This window comes from Carlito syrichta, unplaced genomic scaffold (assembly GCF_000164805.1).
Source record: "Carlito syrichta isolate Samal-C Ts95f unplaced genomic scaffold, Tarsius_syrichta-2.0.1 Scaffold302385, whole genome shotgun sequence".
NCBI classification, from domain to species: domain Eukaryota; kingdom Metazoa; phylum Chordata; class Mammalia; order Primates; family Tarsiidae; genus Carlito; species Carlito syrichta.
The window spans coordinates 238,741-258,635 of record NW_007246481.1 but is presented as its reverse complement, the minus strand read 5'-3'; the positions used below and the strand labels follow the sequence as shown (position 1 = coordinate 258,635).

The window sequence follows — 19,895 nt, the reverse complement described above, 5'->3', positions numbered from 1 at the left end:
TAAAAACATGAAATAATTAATTCCAGAGATGAAAGCTATAAAGAATACAGTCATGAAATAAATAATAAACTGACAAGCATGGAAAGCAGAATTAACCAGGCAGTGGAAAGAATCTCAGAACTTGAAGATCAAAATATGGAACTAACTCAATCTGTTAAAAATATAGAAAGGAAGCTTAAACAGACGGAACAAAGCCTTCAAGAGAGGTGTGATTTTATTAAAAGATGGAACTTATGCTTGATTGGTATTCTTGAAGCAGAAAACAAGAATGATGGCAGCCTGAAGAAACATTCCACAAGGTCATCCAAGAAAACTTCCTGCATCTTATCAGAGATGTGACCAACCAAACACAAGAGATTCAGAGAATTCCATAAAAGCATCAAATGAGAAGACTAACATATATATGACACATAGAAACTTGCATACACAAAGTAGGCATTAAAAAAATCCTAAAGGAAGCAAGAAAGAAAGGTCAGACATCTACTGGAGAAGAGCAATTAGAAAAGCAGCATACTTATTCATAGAAACATTGCAGGTTAGAAGAAACTAGAGTCCAATCTTTAAATTTCTCAGAGGTAAACAATTCCAACCAAGATTTCCTACCCAGCTAAGCTAAGCTTCATCAGTGACGGAGAATTAAAATACTTCCCAGACATTAAATCCCTAAGAGTTTATGCTGCCTCCAGACCAGCTCTACAAGAGACACTTAAGAAGGTAGTAAGCACAAAAGAAAGAAAAAAAAGGGATGACCATGCTTTTCCAAGAATGTAGGAAAAAAATGAACCAACATAGCATGCTTTATCACTGAAAAAATGAAATATACACATATAACAACATAAAAAGGAAAAGGAAATCAACAACCAACCAACAAACAACAATTAACAATAGCAAAAAACTCCATAGGAGTCTCATGATAGGGATAAACTTTCACATCTCAATAATCAACCTGAATGTGAATGGACTAAATGCGCCACTGAAAAGACATAAAATGGAAAACTAGATTTAAAAAAATGACCCAATAATATGCTACCTTCAGGAAACACATACTGCCAGAATGGACACCCACAAATTCAAGGTTAGAGGATGGAAAACAAATTTTTAGGTGAATGGAACACAAAAGAAAGTAGATGTCACAATCTTTATATCAAACAAAACAACCTTTAAGCTATCAAAATTTTAAAAAGGTAAGGAAAGACCCTACATAATGATGAAAGTTTCAATCCATCAACAAGAAATATGCATCCAAAACATATATGCACCCAACCCTAGAGCACCAGCTTTTATAAAGCAGCTACTAAGTAAACTAAAAAAGTTATTAACTCTAACACTATCATAACTGTAGGTTTAAATACCCCACTGACAACCCTAGATAGATCATTGAAGCAAAAAATCAACAAGGAGATCAAGAATCTCAACTTGACATTTAACCAAATGGATTTAATAGATACCTTACGGAACACTCCATTCAACAACCATGGAATATACATTCTACTCATCGCCACATTGAACGTACTCCAAGATCGACTTCATCCTTGGCCATAAATCAAGCATAAACAAATTTTGTAAGATTGAAATGCTGCCATGTACCATCTCAAACCTTAGTGGAATAAATATAAATATCAACACCAACTTAGTTACCCCCAAACCCACAAAGACATAGGTATTCCTGAACAACTCCTGGGTCAATACAGAAATCAAAGCAGAAATTAAAAGATTCCTGAAAACAAATGAAAATAAAGACATCTTACCAAAACCTCTAAGATGCCATGAATTCAGTTCTAAAATGGGAATTTATATCTCTATAAGTACACATCAAGAAAATAGAAAGATTACAAGGTAACAACCTAACAAATCACCCACGGGAGCTGGAAAGACAACACCCTTACTTCAGAAAACCCTAACTTCAGTAGAAGAATCCAGATCACCAAAGTTAAAGCTCAAATATGGGACATAGATGTAAAAAAATCATAGAAAAAAAGTCAACCAACCAAAAAGCTGGTTCATTGAAAGAATAAGCAAATTGGACAGACCACTATCCAGATTGACCAAGAAAAAGAGGCAAAAAGCCCAAATAAACACAGTTAGAAACATAAAAGATCAAGTCACAACTGACCCAGAAGAAATACAAATGATTATCAGAGATTACTATGCACACCTGTATGGAAACAAACTCAAAACCCTAAATGAAATAGAGGACTTTCTGACATCACACAACCTTCCAAGTTTGAAGTAACAAGAAATTCAGACCCTAAATAAACCAATAACAACCCAGAAAATTGACTCCCTCATAAGAAAACTAACTACAAAACTAACAAACAAGCAAATAATAAGCCCAGGCCCAGATAGTTTTCCAGTGGAATTCTACAGAAAATACAAAGAGGAGTTGATACTAATCCTATTGAAAGCATTCCAGGCAGCCAAGAAAGATGGATCTCACCCCAAATCATTTTATGAGCTCATATCACATTGATACCCAAACAGGGTAGAGATTCAACAAAGAAAGATAACCGCAGGCCGGTATCCCCAATGAACATAGATGAAAAAATTCTCAACAAGATCTAGCAAACTGGATCCAACAACACATCTCAAAAATCATCCACCATAACCAAGTAAGGTTCATTCCCAGGATGCAGGCTGGTTCAACATCCATAAGACCATAAATATAATTAAATACATCAACAGATGTAAAAACAAGAACCATCCAGTCATAGAGGGACTATACCTCAAAATACTAAGAGCCATCTATGATAAACCCACAGCCAACTTATTGCTAAGTGGACAGAAATTGAAAGCAATTCCCCTGGAAAACAGAATAAGACAAGGCTGCCCACTCTCACTCCTCCTGTTCAAAATAGTGTTGGAAGTCCTAACTAGAGCAATCAGATAAGAGAAGGAAAATGAGAATACCCAAATAGGAAATTAAGTGATCACATATGTTAAAAACCCAAGAGAAATTAAAAAATCTCCTTGCACTGATAAAAGACTTTGGCAATGTCTCAGGGTACCAAAAAGAAAAAAAAAAAAAAACAAAAAAGCAAAAGACAGTCTCAATTTTATGCATCAACAACAAACAGACAGCGAATCAAATAAAAAAGCACAATCTCATTCAAAACAGCCACCAAATAAATGAAATATCTGAGCAGATTCCAAACCAGAGAGGTGATGACCTTTACAACAAAAACTACAAAAGGGTGCTCAAATAAATCAAAGAAGACACAAACAAATGCAAAAATATTCTATGCTCATGGATTGGAAAAATCAACATTGTTAAGATTTCCATTCTACCCAAGACAATAAACAGATTCAACACAATATCCATTAAATTGCCAGCATCATTCTTCTCGTACCTGGAAATGACAATACAAGAATTCATACGGAAACATAGATGACCACAAATAGCCAAAACAATCCTCAGCCAAAACAAAACAAAACAAAACAAAGTGGGAGATATCACATGTCCAGACTTTAAACTTGATTATAGGGCTACAGTAATCAAAACAGCCTGGTATTGGTATAAGAACAGACATATAGACCAGTGGAACAGGATAGAGATTCCAGAAACAAAACCTCAATTTCTCAAACAACTTATCTTTGACAAAGCCTCCACCAACAACCACTGGGGAGGGGAAAACTTATTCAGGAAATGGTACTGAGAAAACTGGCTGATCACATCCAGAAGATTGAAGCAGGACCCCTACCTATCACCATACACAAAAATCAACTCTAAATGGATCAAAGACCTAAACATAAAACCTCAGACTATAAGAATCTTAGAAAATGCAGACGATAACCTTATGGCAATTGGAATAGGCAACCAATTCGTGAACAAAATCCCAAATGCCCATGCCATAAGAAATAAGATAGACAAGTGGGGCCTCATCAAACTGAAAAGCTTCTGCAAAGTAGAAGAAGCCATCAAGAGAGCTGGGAGACAGTCCACAGAATGGGAAAAAATATTTGCCAACGGTATATCTGACAAAGGCCTAATATCCAGACTCTACAGGGAACTCAAATATGCTGAAAGGAAAAAAACTAAACAGTTCTATGAAAAGTGGGCAAAATATAAGAATAGACACTTCTCAAAAGTAGACAAATGAGCAGCCAACAGATACATGAAAAAATGTTCATCCTCACTAATCATCAAAGAAATACAAATTAAAAACACACTGAGATACCACCTAATTCCAGAGAGTACGGCCACCACCAATAACTCAGAAAACAACAGATGCTGGGGAAAAGGGAATGCTTCTACACTGTTGATGGGAGTGTAAACTAGTACAACCTTTGTGGAAAACAATTCCTAAAAGATCTAAAAACCGACCTTCCATATGACCCAGCAGTTCTCCTTCTGGGAATATACCCGGAGGAACTCAAATCATTCTATAAAAAGGACACCCGCACATGCATGTTTATTGCAGCTTTATTCACAATAGCAAAAACCGTGGAACCATCCATGCTGTCCATCAAAAGTGAACTGGATAAAAGAAATGTGGCACATTAACATGGAATATTATGAAGCCATAACGAAGGACAAAAGTGTCTTTAAAATAAGATATCTTATTGCTATTATTATTATGTGAATGATACGGGTTTCCTCCCAGTTACAAGGGTTCAAAATCTCCTACTCTTTCACTTCTAAGTCTTCTCTCCTCCCACGTGTGATGATTGATTAGTTCTATTTAATTCTGAGAGAGGAAAACAAATGAATCCTTTTAAAATTTTTATTCCCAGCATCATATGCAAGGACTCATTTTGTTTTTCCTATGACCGTTACCTCCAAATAAAAGCGCTTGACTTGGGCATTTCTCCCCTGATTCACCTTGAATATTTCTGCCAAATTATATTTTTTTTCTGAAGCACGTATCCTGGAGTCAGACTATTGTAGGCTCAATTTCTGGTTTCATCACTGACTCACTTTTGGATTCCGGGGCAGTCCCAGAAGCACGAGGCCTTTTTCCTTACTGTAACTTGTGAATAACAGTTATTGCTTGTGCCATCAGGTTGCTGTGAAGACTAGACTATATAGAATACAACATCAATGCCATTTAACGCCCAGAAATAAAATTAGTAGCCATTATTATTATATTTAGAAAAAAGAACTTCAGTCCTTGGCGTTTCTAAACATGGCATTCAAAGCTCTTGATATCTTGTTCTAATCCATTTTTGCGTGTACATTTCCCCTCGATTCCAGCTCAATTCAGTTTAACAATGTTTCGTTAGAAATTGTTTAGATAAGAGGGACAAAATTATGAACTTTGCGGCAACTTGGATGGATTTAGAGTCTCTCATACTCAGTGATCTATCACAGAAACAAATAACTGAGTACCACATGTTCTCACTCACACGTGGACCCTGAACATTTATCAGAATACCATAAGAAAGGGATTGGCAGTAGTGGGACCCTGCGAGGGGAGGTTGGGGGGCACACAAAATGATTAAGGGTACCTAATCTCAAACCAGGTGAAGTGGGGACCAACGGGAGCTTTAAACTTTACGTCACGACCACTTATCTGCCTAATCCTGAACTGCATCCCACATCACTAAAATTATTTTTAAAAACCACACATCTAGATTATGAAGGGAATTACAAGAAAAACAGACCTATTACTTGCCATGAAAGAACTTGAAACCTAGTAAGACTAATGGAATCATACATAAATAACCAGGTAATAGCACATCATGTGCTATGTCACATGGCAGGAAGTAATTGGTTTCTTTGTGATAAGTCCTACTGGAGAGGGGTAGAGAAAGTTGCCTCAAGAAGGCACTATTTGGACTGCACCCGATCAGGCCATTCAAGGAAAAGAAAAGGGCACCCAAAGCATTCACACACCCTAGACTCCATTATATGGGACCATATTACATGCTTGCCCTAAGTCTCCATGCCAAAAGGATCTTCCTACCCTCTCTACTAACATGTCCATTTCCCTGGTCTCAAATGTAAAGTTCCTGTCTCCTAAGACTGATTCAAAGCCTGCCTCCTCACAGAAACTGCGACATCACTCGTTGAATTCCTTTTTCATTTCTCTTTCTAAAGGCATATTGGTTAAATATTCCTGGGGTACCTCATGTAGTCTCTCCTCATAGCGAGTTATGAGTAGAATATAAACTCCTTGAAGTTAGGAGCCATGTAAAGTTTATTTCTGGGTATATTGCAAGATGCGAACCGTCTCTCATAAGTAAGCAGAAGATATTTAGGCAATTGAGGGAATGTTATTTTAAAATCAGAAGAGCCCAGAATTGGAAAAAATAGCTTGCTCGAGTCACTGACTTTTCCTGCAAGTTTACCGGGCATAGAAGCAACGTTAGTCTTGTCCATCTTGCTCACTATATTCTGGATAAATGTGCCCAACATACTTTTGAATCAACGGCAAATCATTTTAGTGACTTACGGACTGACCAAAATCCAGTCTTCATGATTCAAGTTCATTATTCTGTCCTTTAAATGATGATTTTTAATATTATTTGAAACAAGAATTGCACACATATTCCATCAGCTTATCTACTGTGTGAATATTAGATCTAAACATACTCATTTGACTTAGACGATAATGTACCAACATTTATATAAAACATATGTCTATTATTTTATGATAAAAAATAATCAGTGTATATATATTTTTAAGTGTATGCTTTTACATTTCCATTCCATGGAGATTTGAGACTTCTGCAACTGGATAGTGTCCTTTGAAACCATGTTGTCAAAGAAAGGAAACACAGGCACCAGAAACCAGAGGATTGGTATTTAAATGAGTAACTTCTGTAAAGAAAGTTAAAATGTGAGATTACAGAGTTTGTTGAACATTATATTTGGCTAAAAGAAAAATCTCAGCAGTTTGTTTATTTGAATAGTGTTTTAAAATCCACTTTCATTAGCTAGAGTGCTGTAGAACCCAGCAGTTCAGGGACAGAATCCATTTCCAGCAGCTTACAGAGATAATGATAAGCCATCTTAAAGTTTAGGCTTATTAGAAATGACTGCAATGCATTATAGGGCAGCAGTGACTGTAATGGTTGGTTTGCCAACCAGTGGGGTGGAATTAAAAATGCATTAAAATGTATACAAAAGAAAGTAAATAGCAGTGAATCTTTATTGGCTTTGACATAGTTAAATGAACTGTTATTTTTCTTTGTGTGGCTAACAAAAAGAAAGACCTGTAAAAATAGAAGAAACATTCCCTTTCAGAACTTGAGTTATGTGAAAATCTGTTATTAATAAAATGGACAACTTCTTTCTTTATACATGTGAATCGTGTGATCGTTAACACACACACACACACACACACAGACACATGCACAGAGGAAGAAGAAAAGGTTTTCTCTTGGAATAAATGGAATTTTCCACTGACTCTTTCTGTAACTAAGTTTTCATCAAGCAAATCACACAGAAGTAGAAGGTGAAATAAAACCCCCTGAGGAGGAGAGTAAACAGCAATGAGAAAGTATTCATTAACTTTAATTATATACATAAATATTATTGCCTGTTGTTACTTTTAAGTCACTTTTTGGAACTTTGTTCATAAAGATTTAGAACCTTAGTCTGCTCAGTCATGCCTTCCATCTATTGACTCATCTACTCAAAGACATACTAAGGCGTGGTAAATGAGAAGCATAAATTCACTGCCCTCACACAGTTGTGATTCAATTATGGAAGCACGTGTTAAACCATGTCAAACATAGTATATTTACAATATAAGGACTTCATGAACAGCACAGGGCACTATAGCTAGGGCCGCCTTCACTAGTGCAAGGGCATCTACGCGGTCACATAGGAGCTCCTGCCCAGAAGAGCCAAGGGCTTGGCTTAATGCTCTCGCATTCCTACCTTGATATTCTTAATAATTTTATCTTTAAGATGGTGTTTGTAAGTGACTTCCAGTGGTGCCATGGGGTGCATGAGCCGAAGAGATAGTGTGGTATATGTCCATCCTTCCTCGCCGCCCTACTTATTTGAATGGCACAGAATTCCCATGGGCCTACAATATGCGAGAGTGAAGTGAGACTTGAAACAAGTTCAAGGTAAGTATGTTGCATCAATGACTGAGCAAGCAGGTGTACTGACAGGCTCTAGAGGTGACACTTTCTGTTCTAACTAGAACTTACTTTGAATGCAGGAAGAAGGTGATGGCATTAAAAGAAAGATGAATGGCCAAGGAGTCTACCGTGTTTTTCCGTACTCCTGGGACGTCTCTGTACCAGCCAACCACTTCGCAGAAAAGAATGACCCCCGAAGCAAAGGGGAAGATAGACAAACCCCCGCTGCTCCTTTTCCTTTCATTCCTTCCTTACCAGTCAGGAGGCTGAAAGTAGAGAAAGCTGATAGAATGCGTTCTTACCAAGAAGTGAAACGAAAACATCTAAGTTAGTTTTGTGCAGTAATGTTCACTGATCTACAAATGCATATGTGTGGCAGGCATGGATAAGCTATTACACAGGGATGGTAACTCCTATTTCCACGTATGTGTTAAATGCTTTTATATTTGCAGTTGAAACCAGCGACGGACAATATAAAGAAGAATGGCAAAATTCACGCAAATAATTTAACATTTTAACTTTTGTTTAATTAGAACAAAATAATAATAAACAAAAACTACAAAAAGCTAAGTAAGGCGAAGGAGGAAAGGGTAAACTTCTATAATTTAGCATCTTTAACTTTTTTTTCATTTTCTAACAGTGGGTTACACATTTTCATTCTGCACTGGGTTCCAGAAATTATATAGCATCCCTGATTTGTAAGAGTGTATGAGAACAATCTCACTGGGCCTGGGAAGTTAGAACTTCTTGCCACGTGGCGATTAAACTGAGATTAAAGACGAGCAAGAGTGAAGGCAGATGAAAAAGCAGTTGGGGACTAAGATGCAGGTTGGGAGGGCAGGAAGTCCTGGGCAGAGGGTCAGATACCAAGGTCTTAAAGACGCAGGGATGGGGGATGTGTCTGGAACCGCAACACAGTGCAATTGGCGCCCGGGAAGTGGAGTTGATTGCACAGCGTAGAGCTTATGGTCACTCTGCATCTCTTGCAAGAGGAACAAGCATAGGATTGAAATACTTCAAATGGATTATAACAAAACACACACACAAAGGATACCTGGTCCTAAACCAGGGAAAGTGAGGGCCAGTTGAGGCCCATATTTCACCTGCATGCAACCTATCTGTGCAGTTAACCCCGGATTGTACAACACATCTCCATATATAAATAAAAGTAAGCAAGTTGACTGTTAAAAAGCCCTTAAAACCAAACCAAACCAAACCAAACCAAACCAAACAAGCAAACAACCCCCACCCCATATCAATTTGTTGTCATGTGCTTGGTTCTTTCTTTTCTTCTTTCTTTCTTTCCCCTTCCTTCCTTCCTTCCTTCCTTCCTTCCTTCCTTCCTTCCTTCCTTCCTTCCTTCCTTCCTTTCTTCCTTTTTTCCTTCCTTCTTTCTTTCTTTCTTTCAAGTTGGAGTCACACTCTGTCACCCAGGCTGGAGTGCAGTGGCATGCTCACAGCCACCACAGCCTTGACCTTCTGGGCTCAGGCAATCCTTTCGCCTCAACCTTCCAAGTAGCTGGAACCACAGGCGCCTGCTACCATGCCTGGCCAGTTTTTTGATTTACTGTAGAGATGACATCTCACCAAGTTGCCCAGGCTGGTCTCGAACCCCCAGGCTCAGTCAATTCTCTTGCGTCCACCTCCCAAAGTGCTGGGATTATAGGTGTGAGCCACCGTGCCCAGTCAGCTTGGTACTCTTTTAAGTTACTTTCTGACATTACTTTTTTGATCCTTCCAACAACAAAGCAAAGTGGGATTTACTGGCTTCCTTATTCAGAAAAGGAATTATGAGATTAATAAATTTGCCTAAGGTTATATAGCCAATGAGTGGCAGGGTCATAAACAAAACACTTTTTTCTGAATAGAAACTGGAATGGAAGTCCCAGAAAGGAGGGAATCGGCCTTGTCTATATGCTGCTACACTCTTAGCACAAGGATTATGTAAAAAGCTTTCAGTACCTATTGAATGAATGAATGAGTGGACTTGGGTGAGTCTTCTCTGAGAAATTCAACATGCCTTCATGACTATTTGAATGAAGTTTTTGTATACTTCAAGATCCAGCGAATGTTTCTTTTCAAGTGAACTATGAAACTTAAAGAAAGAAAACAGCATTCCTGTCCAGTTAAAGGAGAATAAACAAGAAGGCAGGATACAACTTTGACTTCTTGAGCTGTATAGTCTGGGGCCAGTCACCTCTTTTCAGTTCCCAAGGTCTTGAATGAAATAGAACAGGTGACGTATGAGGTTCCCACCAATTTTTACATATGAGAAAGTGACATCCCCAAGACGGAATTATTTTTTGGAAGGTGGGCCCCTTTCATACATGGTCAGTCAGAGTTTTTATCTGGAAGTTTTGAGATGGTCGCATTACAGTTTGCAGACGAAATGCTCAAAGTTGTGACAAACAGATGTCTGACTCTTCCACCATGATGACAACGTACCGGTCCACATCACACTGAGTATTCAGCAGTTTTTGACCAAAAAACCCGGCATGACCCCTATGACACACCCTCCTTATTTACCCGATCTTGCCCCAAGGGACTATTTTGTTGTTTCCCTAGATGAAAAAAGTCCTCTAAAGGAAATATTTTGCCAATGTGGAAGAGGTGAAAAACAAAAAACAAAAAAAGTATCCCAAACTGACAAGTTCAATAGCTGTTTTGAGCAATGGAAAAAGTGTCTCAATGGGTGTATTGCATCAAATGGAGAGGTACTTTGAAGGCAGCTGAAATTTCAATGTGTAAGAATAAGCACACGATTTTTAATAAATAAATCCCAGTTTTATTTCGACTCCCCCTTCTTGTTATGATTTGATTATTATGGAATTTGGGGGGTAATGAATGAACTCAATACCTTAAGCTTCTTTTTTATAACAGAAAGAAAACACACAATATGACACATACAATTCTAAAGCTCCAAATTCCTCAGACATATTCACTTATTTGTTTGTTCATTCATTCATTTATTCGTTTGTTCTTTCAACAGGCCTTTCTGAGAGGTCTACTATGCAAAGCCTCCCGCTAAAAGGATGGTATGATCTCCCTTTCTGAAATAGGAAGACTTGAGGCAGCACAACAGTTTACAGTTCATCTGCTACTCAAAAATGGTAAAAACCAAATTTCTTTCCACTTTGAATCATGACTCAGCTATCCAGCAGAGCCAAGTTGCTGTAACAAGGAGTAATAATGCCAGCACCCTTCAGAATAAATTCTGTTGTGTGAGTCATTCGATTACTCTCCTCACTTTGACTTTACCTTGGTGAAAGAGCAATGGTAGACAGCTGTTAAACCTCCTACACAATACAACGTCTGTGCCTTCCACTAATAAGAACCAGTCCCGTTGACACAAAAACAACTATGTGATTAAGAGGGTCAGCACAAGAATAACAATGGGCTCTGGTGAAGGCTGTATCTCAAACAGGGTACAAGAGGCAGGTCCCAGGAAGACCAGACATGCGCTACAGTCCTACATCCATGTTTGGTTTTCCCAGTAGCACAGCAATCGTTGTTTACCGGAAGAGAGTATCTCAAAAGGTTGGCATGAGGCATGAACTCCTTGGTAGACTTGAAGAACGAAGCATGAACTCCTTGGTAGAACGAGGCATGAACTCCTTGGTAGACTTGAAGAACGAGGCATGAACTCCTTGGTAGACTTGAAGAACGAGGCATGAACTCCTTGGTAGAACGAGGCATGAACTCCTTGGTAGACTTGAAGAACGAGGCATGAACTCCTTGGTAGAACGAGGCATGAACTCCTTGGTAGACTTGAAGAACGAGGCATGAACTCCTTGGTAGAATTCTGATGAATTTACTATTTGAGGATAAATAAGTGAAGGAGGCATATTTTGCTTATTAGCTGCTTATGCAGAGCAGAAAGCATCCGAAGGGTGCAAACACATAGACCACAAACATTAACTAACACTCGGTGCAGTCTAAAAATATGAATAGATTTCTTTTTAAATGGAAGGTTGGAAGTAATACACTAGAGTCTGAAAGAAAACACAGTATTTAAAGGCAAGGAGATGGGTGTGGCCAAACTTTAATCCAAACTGGATTGCCCAAGCTGCTATGCTGTCAAACTGATCGCCATGTTTGTACCAAGGTCATGCTTCCCCTCAAGCTGCCTCCAGCAAATGATTGAGCATGGTGGGCCTGCCTCTGGAAGACAACCCACTCTTCTGATAGCCAACCTTGTCTTAAGAACTCCCTAACAGTCTTGCTGAATCTTTGTAGTCTCACAGCGATCCAGGACTCTTCCATTCAACTTCCCTTCTCCCGCTCCTTCACTGTAGCCAGACTCCCATTCTTGTCTGGTTGTTCTCCCAGGCGTGCTCATTTTCTTTCAAAGGTCCTTATTTTGAAAGAAATTCAGTCTTTGTTTTTGCTTCTAGAGAGACCTGGACTAACACAAGGATGCATCTGGCTGAAAAACAAGCTGAGTGAACCACTTCTTAGTCTCAATCTGCTGAATGAGTTACTGAGGAACACACTAGCTCAGCACTTACTCAACTGAAAGTAACAAGAGCAACCTGAATGTAGTGAGTACTAACTTTACAGATTAAAACAACAAAACAAAAAACTATGGCTTGCCAGCTCATAAGTGTTGGAGTCAGAATACTAAACCAGGTATTTATTTATTTGTTTGAATTGTGAAGCCTTTGCTTTTGACTTTTATATACTACATTCTTAATCAACATTGCCCTTGGATTTTTTTTTACATCATGAAAAACTATTAACAATATATTCGTAGAATAAAAACATTTAATTCACCATCATTAACACTATCATTACAGTCATCAATGCCACCCTCATCTTTATCATCAAGTTAATCAAGCATTTAAATACACATTCTTCCATTTAGTTTGCTTAATCACCCAGGAAATTAGTCAAACCTTGAGGTGAAGCTCAGAAATATCTTCTTGATCTACGGCCAGCTTACTTAAAAGCTTTTAGCTTACTGTAATTTTTTTTTCTTCACTTTATACTATCTCCTTCTCTATGATAGGTTTTTGCCAAAGATGAACTAAAGACATAGGGGATTTAATAGTCTCATAGTATCCCAGTGTTTAACTGCCAATAAGACACTTGATATCGGTTTAATAGTCGAACTCAACAGGACAAATCTGATGTTCTTATTCTAGAAATAGTTTTCTCTCCGAGACCACAAGGATTGTGCAATTTGGGTGGTATTATAGGAAACTTTTTGCCTCTGGGTCAAAGTCATCGGGCTCTGGACCAACTCAGTAATGATCAAATGCCAATCTGTCTGACAGCTGTCTGGTGGCCTTTGTAATAGGGCCTCTGGCCAGTCATTTGTGGGCAACCTTCCACGCTGCATTCAGTGCCTGCTGCCATTTGTAATGACAGGCGCAGTCGAATGGCTGGCTGTTCAAATAGACTTGGAGACCTTTGGCAACCATCATTCAGGACCAGCGCTTAAACCCTAATTTAGTAATAGCCCCACACCCAGTAGTAATTTCTTTCCAAACGAAGGGCCTTTTTCTGGCCGCCCTGCCCCACTCATAGACCCACGACCTTCTCCTTCCCAACAGTGAGATTAAAATTTACCTTTGAATTAAACACAAGGTCAGATAAAATAAGTCACCATGAGCAGTCATTATATTTTCTGTCACTGGACCAATTAAGATTTCCAGCTGTCAGTTTCTGATGTTGCAGCGCCATAAAAAACGACACTGAGATGCATTGATCTGTGTCAAAGCTGCTTCAGAGGGAAAATTGAACCAAAAATAATGATAATTGTCATAGGATGTCACACCATTAAATGAAGACATAAAAAGCAAAACACTGTGGAGAAACTGCAAAGTCACCCTCCTTGCTGAGGTGAAACCACGCTATGCCAAAGCAACCCTACGGTTTCAGTGATTGTCCTAATTCTGTAGTGGGTATCCTCCCTAGTTGCCAGCAAGATACATTCTGCCCAATCAATGCTCATGTACTTTAAACTGGATATTCAAACCAAACATATATAAAGAACTCAGCCCATAAAGATCTAGCGAAAGAAAAGTATGGCATTTACTAGAAGCGAAAGGGAAAGTAGAGAAAGTTATAAGTGTACATCCTAGGAAATATCACAAGAAGAAATGAAGTCTTCCAGGGACAGAGAGGCAAAAGTGTGCTCCTTGTTCCAGCCATGAAGGAAGAGACAAAGAAACAGACCTTAATGAGCAAAAGCACATTGGTGAGATGTGACTGAACTTCCCATAAGACAAAAGGCTGGGAGATAAACCTGTAATGAGTGGTTATTTGAATGTTTATTTATCAGAAGGTGGAGCTCGTCATTTTACATGTGTCTGAGCCTGGAACAAAAATGCAAAATGATGAAATAATTTTAAGTTAAACTCAGAAAACCATTCATTACGAGGTTCAACACATTGTCAGGTTCAAATCTGGTTTCTGGTTAAAAGTTATAACATGTCTTTGTGTGGGATAATGTCCTCTTTTTCTAGTCACTTCAACTTGGTTTTCCATAAAACAAGAAGTTGAATAACAGAATTTTTGCTGGAATCCCAAGATTTATGAAAACTAGGTCATCCTTTTTCCTTTAAAAAATTTCAGCCTATTAGACTCATTTTACAGAAAACTGCCAACTCTATCCAGTCATGCATGACTGAAACTTAAAATTCTTTCTGGCCATCAACCTTGAGGGGTATTGAGGACAGTACTTAATGCAGTAGATTTTACCATTTGAAAAGTGATGAGATACAAGATATAGTAAGTAGGGCTGCTTGCACAGGCTTCCAAATTCCATGATTATATTTCAAGAGTTTTGTGAGTCAGTTTTTGAATATAGCGTCAAAAAAATAATTTTATCAACTTAAATAGGTGATGATAAAACAAAAGTAATACGCATTCAAAACTCATCACTTTCTAATGAAAAGCTTGAACTATTACTAATGTCTATTTTATCTGGCAGAAGAAAATCTGTAAAGGTATGCACTGCACCTCTCTTCCCCATCCTCTGTTCAGTAAGGTCATTCTGGGAACTTTAAGTCTACCATGATGAGAGTGTTGCTAAATGCTAGATCTCTTGCTTAATTTGTTGTTTTCTTTACTGCTAGATTTAGGAATGTGATGAAGAAGGTGATGATACAAATTAAACTTTAAAGTGCGTCGTGTCTGTGGGCATTACATTGTGAATGGCACATAGAAATGAGGAAATGCTCTTCCGGTATAAAAATGTTCTTTGAATTCAATAAGGAAGTCAGTTGTTCATGGTTTTTGAAGATGAGGATCTCATGCCATAGGTTATTATTGTCTCACTGTCGCTTCACTTGTTTTTGTTGTTGTCTGCCTTTTGTTTTTGTTTTTTTGAGTTGGAGTTTCACTCTGGCCTCCAGGATGGAATGCAGTGGCAGAACCATGGCTCACCACAGTCTTGACTTCCTGGGCTCTGGGGTTATTTCCTCTGTCTGCCTCAGCCTCCTGAGTAGCTAGAACTATGGGCCTGAACCACCATGTTATTTGTTAACATCACTAAAAGATTAACCAGTATTTATGTTGGAATACACTCATTTTTACTGCAGACACGGATTGGATATAAATACCAGACTTTGGTAAAAATCAGTCAGAGCATCGCGTAAGAATGAATTGACTATTTGGAATAAAGTACACTGCATATTTCATTAACAATGACAAACGATTGTCTTTTTGTAGGATAGAAGATATATACATGCACATACATACCTCTTATATAGTATGTTCCATATCATTTACATCAGTAAAATGGATAAGAAAACTCATGCACGTGTATATTCATTATATATATATGCATATATATATATATGTATATTTCCCTTTGAGGTGGAGGAGATTATTATTATTTCCCTGCAAACCAATGGGTAAAATTGACTAGCAAGCTACCATTAGATTATGGAAGTCCTTATAAACCAGAAAAATAAATACAGCATACAGAGTAGACATCGCCCTAATTAAGCTTTTCATAGTTCCATGAAACATAAGTGGCCTTCACAAAAGTTGGGACGTCTGATCTATGCAACCTGGAAATGCATTTCACTATTGCTTTCAAGACCGGCATTTCAGTGAAGCATGAACTAACATGGATCTTCGGACGAAGGTAGCACTGTCAGGAAAACTTCACGTTGAGGAGGAATTATATTTTCATGTTTTTATTTCTGTATATTCAAGAACCTTAAAAGCTTTTAGCTTACTGTAATTTTCCTCTTCTCTAAGAAGAAAACAAAATGATTAAGGATGATCCGCCTTCTCATCAGTGCCTTTATTTTTAGGACCTCATGAAATAAGGGGTGTTTTGTAGCTCTTTCTTATAAATTTTTATACAGCTTATTTTCGAAGAGATAACAGGAAGTAATTTTACAGTAGATTTCGATAAAAATATTTATGCACGGAAATTTCTCGCACCATTTGCAATAATGATGAGGTAGGAGAAACCTCAAAAAAGAACCAGCTAAATACCTTACAGCAGGCTCACCTAAGTGCTGCTACATGACGTTTATAAAGAACAAAGTAGGTCTATGTGCAGCAACATGGAACGATGTCAAGTGAATAAATACAGCTGAGAATGCATGGTTTAATGCATTTTTAAAAAGAAAAACTCGATGTATATTATATCTTACTAGGCACAGAAGAATTTTTTTGGGAGAGTTCACTCCAAGTTATTAGCACTAATAACCTTTGAGGAAAGGAGAACTTGGTTTTGGGGTTTTCCATTTTATTTTAGTCTTTTATACTTGTGTGCATGTTTTTTTTTTTCCACAGAAAAAATGCCAAAAAGTAATCTAAGAAAGCAGATGTTCCAGGTAGATTTTGGGTTCTGCTTCTTCTTGCAGGTGGGGTAAGGAGCACAGCACTGACTCTCCAAATTATGAGAATTATTTCATAGTTTTTTCATAATCATTAATTATGAAAATTAATATGCACTTACCAAGGTTTCTAAAACATCCAACTCCTCTCAAGGGCATGGAATCCTTACTTTCAGAGGCGTGAAGACGTTTCACCTGAAAAACAAACAAAAAAATTTTGGTGGGTGGGAAGATGTTAAAATCATATAAGACCCCAAGAGATCTAGTAAAAAAAAAATCAATCATTTTTCTTCTTTTTCATGAAGCTGAAACATCTGACCTAGAGGTTGATTTATGAAGTTAGTGGCAGATAAATTAAAAAACTATAAAATTATCAGCTTTTTCCTGTAGTTAACCAGCAGGAGAACCGCACACTCTTACAAGGACACACGGAGATGAGTAGAGGGGTTGAATGACTCGGATGGTTAGAGGAAATGTTGCTTGCATCTTCGCTATTAGCCTTCTAGGGTTCCAAAAGGGTACTGTAGAAGTCTCTCTGCCTGCTTCTCATAACATCAGCTCTGTCTGGAGACTCTGCTGCTGTTCATCCAAGATGATTTGAATTTGCTGCACATGGCCGATTCAAGTGCAGTTCAGGACACCACCGGGTGAGAAATTAGAAAGGAAGCAACGTGGAGCTGAAGGGAGTGACAAGCGGAGGGGTAGGTGAAAACCTTGCACAGGAAGTGAAACGAGCATGACATAACCAGATCAGACAGAGCGACACCAATGGTCTTGTCTCATGTTGCATTACAGCACTGGCACCAAATTATAGCCTGATCTCTTCTTCACTTCAGAACAATATAAAGTACATTGAATCTCACCATCATGTTCGCATATGAACATTTATTCAGCCATCGTAGGCAGTGGATGTAACTCCCCTCCCCCAGTGCTTCCCATGAACATGGTAGGAAATGCTATTAAATTTTGCTCCTCTTTGCACTTGTTTATTCATTCATTCTTCTGGCAAGCACTGAACACGGACTCTGTGTCCAGTACTGTGCTCAATGTTGGCGATAGCAAGAATAAGTCAGATGCATTTTCGGCCATTTGGGTCCCAGTTGCTACTGTGGCCTCCCAGCCTACAGCTCTCTTCTTCAGCATCTTAAATCAGCCATTTTGCCCCCCCATAATGGCATCTGTTCTCACGACTATAGGATTTTGTACTGACTGTTTGCTCTGCTTGGAAGGTTGCTTCCCTAGACATTGCATAGCTGTCTTTCATTCTTATCACGTCTCTGTTCAAATGTCATTTTCTCAAGGATGCCAACTTTGTCTCGCTCACTTAGTTCTGCAGCTACTGATCTCCCAGCACTTTTTCCCTAGACATTTATCAACTTCTTTATATATACATGCTCTATACTCTACTTATTTATTAAGTTTGTAATTGTCTATCTCCTAACTCTAGAATGAAATCATCTTAAAAGCAAAGATCTTGTTGATTTTGTTCATGGGTATATTCTGAATACTTAGAATAGTGCACATAGTAGTTGTTCAATAAATATTTATTACAATGAAAAAAATGAATGAATGAACAAGACCCACACATAAGGATGTTTTGAATTTCCTGTTCTTTTTAGTTTTTTTAAAAAATCTTCTTGTTTCTGCCTTTTTTTTTTTTTTTGAGTTGGAGTCTCACTCTGTCGCCCAGACTGGAGTGCAGTGGCCGTTCCCGGCCACGGCAGCCTCGGCCTGCTGGGCTCCGGCGATCCTTCCGCCTCAGCCTTCCAAGCAGCTGGAATTACAGGAGTGCGCTACCACACCCGGCTGATTTTTTGATTTATTGTAGAGATGAGGTCTTGCTGCCCAGGCGAGTCTCGAACCCGCGGGCTCAGGCAATTCACTCACCTCAGCCTCCCAAAGGCGCGGGATTACAGACTGAGCCACCGAGCCTGGCTTGTTTCTGACTTATACTGACTCAAATCTGTTTATTGATAATAGTAGATTCTCTTTTTTCTCATCAAAGATTTTCCTCCTTTCTGATATATGAGTTTAGTGTTTTTTGTCTACTGAGTGAATTGTTCTCTTTGCCAGAATGTTCCCATAACCTACTAAGATTTTCTTTTAAAGTCACCGTCTGAAATATTTAAGTAAAAACACAGCAGTATGTATCACAAAGTAGATAAGTATGATAGGCATAAACTTTACCTGACTAAAGTCTAATGTTCATAATAATATAGAGGAAAGGCCAGAGGCTGAGAAAAATCCAGAAAAATCCATCTGGGATGGAGAAAAATAAGGGAGAAAAACACTTTGCCATTTTTAAAAATGGAAATTGAATCACAAATTCTTAGCCACAATGACTTGTCTTAAAACTATACAGTAAAGCGACTATTTTTCTTTCAAAGATTATCTGATTAAAAGAAAATCTGACAAATATGTTCTAAAGAGTCAAAAATCATGGAAATATAGTAAGGAATTCTGAGTCAGAAAGGTTTTATTCCTGAGAATTTCTTCTACAAAGAAATAAGATTCAAATATATAGGTAAGTGTCCTATGAACAACAGATCTGTGTGCCCAGGAATAGAGTATGTAAATTCTTTTAAAATTTGTTATCTCTAAGTTATTGCTATATTACAACCCAAAGGATATTAATTTCCAGTTGTGGATTAGATAATCTTGACTCCCCAAGCTGGTACATAGCCTTTTTTGATCATAGCAGAGTGGTCATATTGAAGAGTTGATTTAGGACGCTGGAAGAGTTTGCAATTTTGCTAAAGGCTTGCTGTACAGAACTGGCAAATAATCCTCAGCGAGTCTCAGTTTTCTCATCTATAAAATGAGTTAATTTGGAATAGCTGATGTCTAATCCCTGACATAATATGATTTTAGAAAATAGCTTAATGATTGATGGTAAAATTTCCCATCTAGTTGGAAGTACTTTCTAAGAATCGCTGTTGCTTAATGTTTCTTGTGAACGTGCATTCACATTTCTTACTTGGAGAACTGAGAAACATATCTCCTGTTTCTGTAACTCTGGTAATAGGAGCAGAAAACCCTCTTCACCTAGCTAACAAG

At 38.1% G+C, this 19,895-nt stretch overlaps 1 protein-coding gene across 5 annotated transcripts in view; it reads right to left on the bottom strand.

Annotated features, from left to right (window-relative positions):
* Positions 1-19,895, bottom strand: part of LRRC4C (leucine rich repeat containing 4C) — a 529,928-nt gene that overhangs the window by 303,573 nt on the left and 206,460 nt on the right. For 3 of the 5 annotated variants that reach the window (XM_008056510.2, XM_008056511.2, XM_021711581.1), the window contains exon 3: positions 16,961-17,033. The exons of the other annotated variants lie outside the window; for them this stretch is intronic. The gene's annotated coding sequence lies outside the window, so the exon portion shown is untranslated. The remainder of the gene's footprint in view (positions 1-16,960; positions 17,034-19,895) is intronic. 5 annotated transcript variants of the gene reach the window in all.